This window comes from Taurulus bubalis, assembly GCF_910589615.1.
Source record: "Taurulus bubalis genome assembly, chromosome: 4".
NCBI lineage: Eukaryota > Metazoa > Chordata > Actinopteri > Perciformes > Cottidae > Taurulus > Taurulus bubalis.
The window spans coordinates 32,149,423-32,161,365 of record NC_136592.1 but is presented as its reverse complement, the minus strand read 5'-3'; positions in this window follow the sequence as shown (position 1 = coordinate 32,161,365).

Genomic DNA, 11,943 nt, shown 5'->3' with positions numbered 1-11,943 from the left:
CCCATGTGACTCTCAACATGGCGACGGCTGAGCTGGCGGCTCGTAGCTAACAGTAGCAACTACAGAAAACGTGCTAACAGAGAGCTAACTGTAAACCTGAGGGAGAACTATTTAATGCTCTGAATGACGTATATTGCTCCTTTTAAATCCACCAGACTTTTTGGTTCTTTTTAGTCGCGCTCTCTGGGGGTAAAAAGTTTCCTCTTCATAATGTGTTTACCAAGCTACCTGCTTGGGAGGAAATGTATTATTTCTGAGTAAAAAAAAACAAACAAAGAAAAAACACATTCTGAGTCACGCTTCTTATGTAAAGTCAACTTCCCTCTCAGATCCAACCGGTAGCGTTTGATATATCCGCCCTGACAGAATGGGAGTTCCTCAGTCGTCCACAGGGAGGCGACGTGGGGAGACTGTCGCACATCAAACACACCTGAAGGATTTCCCCCCGTCTCCCATCTTTAATGCAAAACGTTGCCCGCTTCTCCTAACAACATGATACATCATGCGCTGTTTGTTTGAGATTTTAATAACATTGTCACTCGTCTACTGAATTAATTCTGGCCAACCTATTTGAGGCATGTTTTTGAAATGCATCACAACACAGACCAGCTGAGAGCTGGTGGCGCAGATTTTGGATTATGATTGAGACAAACTTGATTTATATAATCAAGTTTAAAACGCAAGAAGGGTGCACTTTCCCAGAGAGCTCCTTCACAGGCAGATAATAATCGTCACAATTACCAAACACGTCTCATACACCACCACATGCTGGGCTGTGCGCTTTCTGGGAGCAGAAAGTTAATCTTTTGCCCCCAAAGACGACGGGCCTCACCAGCAGCCGCCGCATGATAAAGTCTTTTGAAACCCAGGATATTGTTATTCCAAGTGTCATTTTTATTCCTTTTTTTTGGAAGCAAGTGGTGTTTAAACTAATCTGCCGGTTCCAAAAGATATTCAGCGAATCTCGTAGAATGACGAGCCTTAGTGGAGGGAATTATGAATTGTGCTACGATGTCAGATCGTACATTAGGGCCGCCTGTAGGAGTCAACGGTGATTCAGAGCTAATGTCACAGAGGGGTTTGACAAAGACACAGTTGCATAAGTCTTTACTGTAATTGCACCTGTGGATAACCTCTGATGAAGTATGAGTGGAGCTGTGCCCAAGGTTATGCTGTGTGTCTGAATGCATATGCTCTCTCTCTCTCTCTCGCTCTCTCTCTCTCTCTCGCTCTCTCTCTCTCCACACACTAAAATCGCAGTGTAATTACTGCCCTTCCCCGTCGGCATAATCCTTCCTCCTGTCTACTGATCTGGATTAATTACGTTCTAATATTTTATATATATATATATATATATATATATATATATATATATATATATATATATATATATATATATATATATATATATATATATAATGTATATAGGACACCCTTCCTGAGATATCCTTGATGATTCAGCAGCAGTTGCTACAACATGAAAGGAAACCACAGTGATAAAGGCCTCTTTTTTTTTTGCATATAAAAGAGAAGCTTGGTTTTCTTTTTTTCTTGATTCCAAAGCTCAGTGTTTAGCTGTAATATCGCCTCCTGCTAAAAAGAAGTGCTTCAGTTGTACAGTAACAAGCTCCACAAATTAGGCCTGCTGGAGAACACGTCCTTTCCACTGCTCCTTTCCTACCGTTTCACTTTCAAGTGCCTTCCCAGAAGCAGTATAATTACTATAAAATGATAGATATTAAGTTATAAGCCTTTTAAAATGTCATAAGTTACCTAAAGTTGTCTACATTAAGCCCATTTCCTAAGCTTCACTGGGAGAACCTAGAAGGCCATTTATCTATGGCTAGATCACCTGTACGGCAGCACAGCTAGAGTAGAGTGATTTAAATGAACCGGTGGAAGTCTGCCTCCGACATAAACCAGAGATGTGGCTCAAGCTCATATAACATTGTGATTGTAAAGAGATCTCTGCGTAGTCATGGACACTAGAAAAATTATTAAATCAAGTATTCTAAAAGGACCATAAATGATTACGTCACTGCACATCTTGTGTAATTTTGTAAACGATAAACTGTCTTCTATGAATCATTTACATCAATATGTATTCATTTAAAAAACAATATGAACATTTGTATACATTTCAGATTGTGTTGTATTCTTGTATAGATAAAATATAAAACAGGTTATTTGTTCAAACGACCTTGAACACCTCCATAAACTATGGTTAAGGTTGTGATGAAGTACATTGTCGCTGCCGTCTTCCAGGACCGAGCTGAGAGGACCCGACCCCACTTTGTACGCTCCGACCGGAAATCACTCCCCATGGTTTTGGATCCACTGTTTACAAAGTCAGCAAAAAAAAGACCCAAACAAACTGTTGTGCTTATGCGCAGGGAGTTTTACATTTGCACAAATGACAACTGATGCTTGACATTTCTTCAACATTCATGGTAGTTCGATTTTCTATTTAAAACCCTTAGATGCATAAGTGGGTCAAAAATGACCCGGTGAGGTTGTTTTCTTGAAATATCTTCGTAATGAAAAATTGTTATCATTTCATATTCCAGGTATTCCTCAAAAAACATGTTTTTGATATAATGCCATTTACATGTTTAACTTACCTTTTATACCTTTTAAGAAATTGTAGTTTTTGTATTATTACCCCAAGCTTCCAAGTGGTTCAAAAATCTATTTTCTATGGAATCCAATGGGAACCTTTGTTTCTTATCAACTTGGCTGTCAGGAATAATTTAGCTGTAGACCACACAGACTATATCAGAAGTGTCACCCCTCAGGAAGATTATTTTACACAGCAAGAGCTGATGCGTGTAAATATTAATGATCACAGCCAGAAACAGGCAGTTTGTCTGAAATGCATACAGTGATGAGACAAGAAGGCAAAACAGGGAAAAGAGAGAGGAACTGTCAATGACTGGACAGTTACACACACACACACACACACACACACACACACACACACACACACACACACACACACACACACACACAATGGATGTTCACATTTTTCTATTGCTGTTCTGGGTTCTGGGTCTTTTTCAAAAATGTTAAAAAGTGAAAAATAAAGATATTTCAAACATGAAATCATTCTGGTGTGGTCCTAAATATAATACTAAATATTATACAAGTGATTATTCTTAACCAAAAATGGCATAAAAACACATTGATTCTAATGTGGGTCATTTTTGACCCACTGATGGAAGAGTGTAGGGTCCAGTCACTCTAAGGGTTAAAGAAAAGTCACAGCAACAGTGTGAATTAGGCATCAGCTTATAACTCGTTTGACACATTGGACAACATGTATGCATCATGTTGAGTCATTTAATGGTACATTTCAAGTCGTCTATTCCGATTCGCTAGCAATAATATATATATTTTTTTCCATTTAACAATATCTGCTCATGGTATGCTAAGCTTTAAATAGATAATGCCTTTGGCAAATACACTATGGTTAAGGTTAAGGGGATGATTAAGGTTATGGTTTAAAAAAAGAAGCCAACGTTAATGGCAGGTCCGTAGGGATCTGGGTCTGGGACACGAACTCTGAAGTTCACTGCAGTCCATCCTGCATTGACCCTCAGCGCTGGCGAGAGCTTCCAGCATGTGCAGCGCCTCACGGTGCCGACACATCATCCCTGTCGGCTTAAAACCTTTTGCAGTATCTGAGCAAAACAGCTTTTGTTTGAGATTGACCACTGTGGGTTTCACGTGCCCAGAGGTTCACAGAATTTGTCACAAACCATAAAAGCATGAAATCCGTCCACTGGACGTTAAACCGAACTCACCAACACGGAGCTTCCATCGGCTCTCTACCTGCAGAGCGTTTGTTTTGTCTCTCCGGCAGTCAGTTCACGCACCGCTGCCGTGTGTGCGTGTGTGTGTGTGTGTGTGTGACATTGACATGGTTCAATGATCGCCCATCACACTGCAATCAAGTGACGGCATCACTTTGAATCATTTATGAGGTAAAGTTCACCGTAATCACACCTGTGGTTATGTTTCACCTTTGCTCGCCCCCCCGTGAAAGAGTAGCCTTTAAAACAAGGTGAAAACTACTTAGTGAAGGTCGTCTCAAGGGCAACTTCAATCTACTCTCCCGCATTTATAGTTAAATAATGGATGGCCCATTTGAATACGTGGGTCTCCAAGCACAAACCACTGGGAGCTAAACTGTAATTTGCATGTTATTTCCTGAGGATTATTAACCATATGTAGGAAGACGGGTGTGTCATTGACTTGACCTTCAAACAGACTGCACTCTGAGGGAGTGAAGGGAGAATGAGGGACCACATTAAAGAAGAGAAAACACAAGAGGAAGATACTGTGATGCTCTCCAGTGGGGAAGCAGAGGTTAGAATAAAGAAAAGATGTGCAAATTCAGCTTCGACCAAATGTAACCCCTTACTAAATATATTGTTCACAAAGACGAACGTTTTCCACAGTATTGGTGGAGGGAATAAAAACAAAAGTGACTTTCTTCCCAACTGCACAGAGCCCATGGTGATGACCATTCCACCAGAGATGTTAGTAATTACACCCAATCTGACTTCAATATCACCAATCTTCACTTGGCATCCGCGGTAAGGTTATGGTAGGATTGTGGTGATGGCAAAATAAAACCATGATTAAGTCCTAGTTACTGATCTGTAAACACACCATTGACGTCGGTGTATGACGATGGCGTGGCAGAACGAGTCTGACCCCTTTCAGACGCTGAATGAATGTCTTTGACTTCTGTAAGACACTTCATTTAATTTGCTGTAAAATAAAAATGTCCTTTATATGTTTTGCGAGTCATGACTTCATGATGTGTAGAAATGTGAATAAATAACGAGCTGACTTCATCTGGGATGCTGTTTATCCTCAACCACCGATGTGCCTTTGAGCGTGGTCTCTGAACCCTGTGTGTGTGTGTGTGTGTGTGTGTGTGAATAATTTATTATACCTCCCAGAAAGATGTCTGTTGCTCTTTATTTTTCCTCTGTAAAATTTGTACATAATGTGGAGCCCACCCACGACCCCTCTCTCTCTCTCTCTCTCTCCCTGACACACACACACACACACACACACACACACACACACACACACACACGCACACTCACACACACACACACACACACATTCAGCTCCCAGTGTATGTAGTTGTGATGATTCATCTTAGCGAGCTGCTTGCTGTCTGAACGCATATCTGCTGCTATTTGTATAAAACCCCCAACAGTCAATGTGTTTTCCGGGCTTGTTAGTTTACATTAATGGATGCATTTCTCCTCGCTTTATTGAGAGGAAGTTGAGTTATTTTGAAGGGAAAGGAGTTTTTTGTGTGTGTCTGTTCCTTAGGGTTGTCATATTTCATCTTAACTGGAGACCAAGATAGTTTTTGTTTTGTTCTTTGATTGCATAATGAAACGGTGTCATTACAGTGGAATACAGTGGCCCTGATTCTCCTCTTCGCTCTAATTTGATTTAAAACAGAGCTTTGAAACTATAACCGCTCTGGGATTGCAGCTCACTGTACACTGAGGTAGGCTTATTTTAGACAGTTTGTCATCTTGTGGGGGATTCAGACAGCGTCTATGAATTATTCAGGTTCGGAAAACAACAACGCCCCCCGACACTGATGTAAAGGCATCTTCTTATTGTCATTGGGCAAAGATGTGAACTTTGTGAACCCGACGCTGGGTTAAACAATTCATTTCTTAGAATAAAAGACATGGAGGCCATGAGCTCTCACAGTGGACTAAAGTCCCAGGTCGCCGTATAATCCACGGATGTTCTCGGTTGGTTTCCTGTGAAGCTGTTTTCCATGTATAAGGTCCCACGAATTCACAAGGAGATGTGGTTTCCATAGTGTCATCCGGTCCTCGAACGCATCGCAGATTCCTGCTGTTCAGTGTCATCACACGTGTACATAACTCTGCATGTAGAACAAAATCCTATTCATAGAATGAAAACCCAGCAGCGTGGCACACACACAACAAGAGTCTCATGGACAGAAATGTTGGTCTGCAGTCGTCTGCTGTTTGAAGGACGCGTGGGGCCGGATTCATGGAGGAAATGGAGTTGTACATGTGAACCTGGTTTTCACTGAGTGTGTTCAGAACCTGGTTCATGAAGGCAGCAGCTCATCAGCGCCTCGGTTTCTATGGGATCGAAACGTAGGGATCTTGATTTCAAAATACTCCAAAATACGCAACTCCTAAGAAAAACTGTTTATATTACTTGAAATGTTACTCGATTATCTATTGAGAGGCAAAGCAAACCACGTTTGGGGTGTGGAGGTGAAATATAAGACAACTCACAATATACACAAAGGTGTACACGGCCCCTGGGGGGAGGGGAGGCGGACAGAAGGTATCACAGCCTCCATGTTTAGGCCGAGCCTGTAGGTTTGATTTTACATAATATATTAATTTGTGTGTCCAGTGATCAGATGTTGTGCTCTAGAAAAAAAGCCTAGTTGCTTATTTTTTGTGACTAACATTTAATTTTTAGTTTTGTAGAAGACTTTATTTACTATTTATTTTCCACTCAAACCGCCCGCATGGCTCTGGATGCAGAGAATTCTATCGCAAAGAAACGGACCGATCCAGTGGAACGTGTGACCGACGTCTGTTTACGAGCGTCTCTTCTGAATATGAATATGCAATGAGGAGAGCGGTGCAGCACAACTGGCACACACAAACTGCAACTCCAGCCTGGACAACATTCTGCACGTGTGTTATGGGGGTTATGTCACACAAAGAACTCAAAAGCTGCAGCAGATCTGAAAGACCAGGATATTGTGTGGAAATAGTGAAGTATCTTTAAGGTGTAGTGGCGTGTTTTTGTTTTGTTTTGTTCTTTCAATCTATTGTATTTTCAAAAATATTTAGAAAAATGAATCCGCCAATCATCATCATGCATCATCTCATTGCTCCCAATCATGTTCTTGTTGCATGAAAACACATAATACTAAAGAAATGCATCAATTTAACATTTTCAAACTTTACAACACAATAGAAGAACACAATGTAATTGCTGTAAGGAATTCGTGCTGGATTGATAACAGAAAGAAGGCCCTTCAGGTGCAAGTGATGGTTTTGAATGTGAGTGATTAAGAGAGTCGTGCAAGGCCGGATTACCCAGCTGGAAACTGCCCCAGGGCTCCAGAACTCCAGGTGTGAAGACTCAAAAGGCCTTAAGGTGCTGATCTTGAGGATAATCATAACTTAACACGGACTACTCGCGCTGAATATCTGTATTTTACCACCAGCAGCTCAACAAACCTGAACCAGCAACCGACTCTGGGGATGGCAGGTGAAGCCTTGTGGTGTAGGAGGTATATACGCTTTATTTGGTGCAATGTGCCCTCCCCACGTTAAAGTCACATAACTGAAGAATCTTGTGTGTGTGTGTGTGTGTGTGTGTGTGTGTGTGTGTGTGTGTGTGTGTGTGTGTGTGTGTGTGTGTGTGTGGTTGCGTTTGAAGCCCAGAGTGTTATCGACAGGCTGGATTTGGCTGAGAGGCAGAGACAAACTTTGGAGGCTATTGGAGTCGAAGTGGCGGCCACGGGTGGGATTTAGGAGCGAGGGATGATGGGAGGTTTGGAAGGAGGACGGATGAAGAGAGAGACGGGCGGGTTTATGTGTCCTTTTCAGAGCTGAGGTCAGCAGTCAGTCACGAGGAGGCGGAGAGCGCAGTGTGGACACTGGAGGGAGTGGATGTGTGCGTTTTAATGGTAAAAACAAAAGAGATATTACAATGTTAAAATGCCCCAATCACGTGTGATTAAAACCCACCCATAACAAAAAGATGCTGCAGCTGAAAAGAGGAGACAATGTGGTATGATACGAGTGAAGAGGATTCCTAAGCTCTCCCTCTCCCTGAATGAGTCTCTGACTGAAGTACAAAGAAAGCACAGGAGTTGAAATCTCTCTCTCTCTCTCGCTTGCTTTCTCTCTGTGGAGGAAGACAAACACTCTCTTGCCTCGCCCACACAGCAACTCTGTGCGTCTCTTTCAGAGTCTGGCGGAGTAAGAAGCAAGGCATTCTGGGACATAACAGAAAGCATAACAATTGCGAGCGAGATGAATGCAGTTAATATTACAAATGTTTATTTCATGGCCCAGATAAAGAAGTCTCCTCCCCATGTGTGTCATTATTTTGATCAGTAACTTGTCTCTTTGTCCACGTACTAATAAAGGTTATTGCATTGTCATCTCTTGGAGGTAAGACCCATGTGTTGCTCAGGTTTCCTTAAATTCATTTATAGTGGTTTTGTGTGCTTCAATAAAACCTGTTGAAGCTGTAGTAAAGGAAAAGGTGTCGTGTTTATTTGGGTGTGAGGAATGTGGGATTCACTGAAAACAATGGCATGCTGCTCTGCCTTTGCTTCTGACAGACATTTTATACCTGGCCCATAAAAACAAAATCTGTCCTCAAGTGTAAAAACTGCACATTACAAACCCTCACTGCTGTTCGGACTTGAAGCACGACATGTAAAAGCTGTGTTGAGTGATTTTCACCCACAAGTCACAGCTGCTGTCGGCTGCTCAGGCGGAAGTGTTAACTCTCTTCCACGTACCACGGGGAGGAGGACGGGCTATTAAAACACACCGTGATGCTGCACACACTGCAGCCTTTTTCATTTGAATGCTTTTGCATAAAAGAACATATCTCACTGTTTCTAATGGTCCATGTGTGTTTGTGCACTGATATCTGTACATGTCAGGGGAAAAGTGAGCAAGCTAGAATGTACAAAACGGCGTTATCATTTCCCAATGGACGGATGCATCGTGACCTCCCATCCATCCATTTTCTTCCACTTATCCGGGGTCGGGTCGCGGTAGCAGCAGACCAAGCGGGCTGAGCAGGTATTGGGATCTATGTGGACTAATTTATCTACAAAATCTAAATGTTGGTGAGCGTTTAAGACCTTGGCTAACACAACTTTGCATGGGACCGTCCCACTGACAGGTCAGGCAGTTGCTCATCGCTCATGGTCAAGGTCCCCGGGGGGCGCCGCCCAGCCCACGCGAACACAGACGCTACGACGTTGGCTCAGTGGTTAGCATGCCCATCTTTCAATCAGAGGATCGTTGGTTCGAGCCCCGGCTCCGCTAGTCCACGTCGAAGTGTCCTTGAGCAAGACGCTTCACCCCTAACTGCTCCCCGTTGCTGTGTCTGCGGTGTATAGAAAACATGTTGTGGGTAACTTCATTGGTTCCTTTACTTGTCTTTAATCTTTTCACAGAAGAGAAAGCTGAGGTGAAGAGAGAAGCAGAGGTATGTCTTTGCGCTGAGCTGAGAGGAAGCTTGAGTCTTCAGATCCTCCGTAAAAATGTCGGTTCAGCCGTGGTGAGGATCAAAAGTCATGAAGACATGAAGAGAATTTGAAGAGAGTTCCTGGCAAGTCGTGCTCTCATTTGTTCACGAGGGCGCTTGAGTTTTTCGTGTGTGTGTGTGTGTGTGTGTGTGTGTGTGTGTGTGTGTGTGTGTGTGTGTGTGTGGGAGATGTTTCTAGACGGGTGAGATGCACAGAAAAGGATGCAGGCGGATGAAGGAGAACAAGAGATAGAATGACGCAAATACAGAATAAAAAATGTAAAATGAGTGAGAAGCGAGTTGAAAACAAAGAGGACACGGAGGAGTAAAAGCGAAACGGACACAGAGGAAGACGCCCACGGCTACGCTTTTGAGTTTTAGGTCAATTTCCTGTCTCCTAATTGTTCTACTTCCTGTCCGTGGGGCGAGGGAGATGGAGAGATAGATGATGCACAGCGATGTCCTTTCCGCTCAGTCCTGACAGGACCTGGCCTCAACTTCCCTGCAGTGGGATGAACCCAGTCCAGACCAGAGGACGCTGGTCCCTGGAGGCAGAGGAGGACGCTCCACCTCGGCTTCTGAGAAGCAAGAAGGAGATCAAAATATATATAAATGTGTTTTAAAAGAGTAAAATGTCATCAGGATTTCTAAAATAAGGCGTCTCTTTTCATTGGAAGAGCAACACCTGCAAGTAGAGATCACCCCCATAACTTTATATTGTTATATTGACTTTTTTTAAATTAATTTGATAATGATGTTGGCCAAATCTTGAATTCATAACTATAAATATAACAATTAAAAAGAAAGCGTATTTTGTTGTGTTCTCAAAGGATGTCGGGCAACATGTGAAACTACTTTCTGATTCAACAAAAAGGCATTAAGACACATGTCTGTATGTTTTATATGATCTGTGTCAAGTGTGATATGAACCTTATGACTTTTGTTTTTTGAATGCCAGCCCCCGTATGTGTTATTTTGGTTAATAATAATAATAATAATAAAAGAAGTAGCAATAAGTAGCCAGCTAGTGTGAATCAACATGACGGCGTGGGTTGGTTCTCCTCCTGTCCTCCCCAATTATTTGAGTCACCATCCGCCACTGATCCACACACACACACACACACACACACACACACACACACACACACACACACACACACACACACACACACACACACACACACACACACACAGCCTGCCCTCTAGGCGTTGGTACTTTCTTCAATAACAGGGCTGTGCAATAATACCTGACAGCTTTCATAATGTCCTCTCATTTCTCCTCGTCTCTTCCACATGGAGGATGTTTCTAATGCCGCCTGGTTCTTGTCAAACTGCTGGATATTCTCTGTCTTCATGGGGTTTTTTTTCTCAGTTTGTGGTGGAGCTCTCTGAGCCACTGTAGACTACGGTTTGATGAGGAACACTTTCTTTCAGGCAATGTAAGAGTTTGAGAAATATAATTTCAAAAAGTTCCTCTAGTTGGTTTGAACACTTGTCAATGCAATACTGGATACTGCCGTTCACATTATGCAGGGAGGACTTCCGGTGAACATTTGCGCCATTTTCCTCATTGGAAACGCAATGAAACGAATCAATGAGTCATTACTGTCTTACCTGTATAAGAATTACATTATAAAAGAAATGTATACAGCATATTTGCAAAATGACAATGTAATAATGTTCAATCCAAGAGTATTATAATCATATATATAGCAACTTCACTATCTGTCTGTGTGACATTGGACCATTATATTATTTAACCATGAACTTAAACGATAACTGTGACAAAGGGTCTTTTCAGATCAAATGAATGTGCATGTGAGTCACTTCAAAATCACACTATTCACAAACTAATGCAGCCTAATACAGCAATAAATGATACTTCTTGAAGGTTATAATGTTCTATTTAGTTCTTTTGTTTTAGTGAGATTTTGATTCAACTGCTTGATCATTTTGGATCGATTTTGGATTTTGGATGTTATTTTAATATTAATAAGGGGGGGCTTTAATAGTGGACAATACATCACCGCTTTGAATGCTCTCAGCTGTTTGAATAGTTATGAGCGGTTATAGCCTTATGAAACCAAAACTCAACATGTTGACTCATTTTAACTTTGGTACGTGAACGTGATGTTAAGTGCTTAACATAAAGGTATGAACATAATGAAGAACATGTCACGTTGGTAACTTGTGAAACAAACAAACCAAACCACGATTTATATTTAATGAAGTAGTTTTACCTTTGTTTCAAATAACAACTTTAACCACATGGAACCAGTTTTTCTTTCACATTTGTGAAACAATGGTGCAGTTAGAAGCCTTAGAGTAGAATAATAGTTTTAACAATTGCCGACATCCATTTAATGAGCTGATAAGCTTTGCACTGGGTGTGCGATGCGGTGCTCGTTCCCAATGCCCCTCACTAGTCTGAGGACGCTTTAATGAGGCTGAAAGTCATTGCTGGATATCATTCACATTATAAATTGAAAATATTTCTTAAAGCCTTTTCAATATCTTGGTCATTAAGAATACAATAAAACCAACAAATGTGATATTGTGTGTAATTATATTTTCGGCTGTATAACGATTACATTATCAGTCAATTTGAACGGTACACACCAT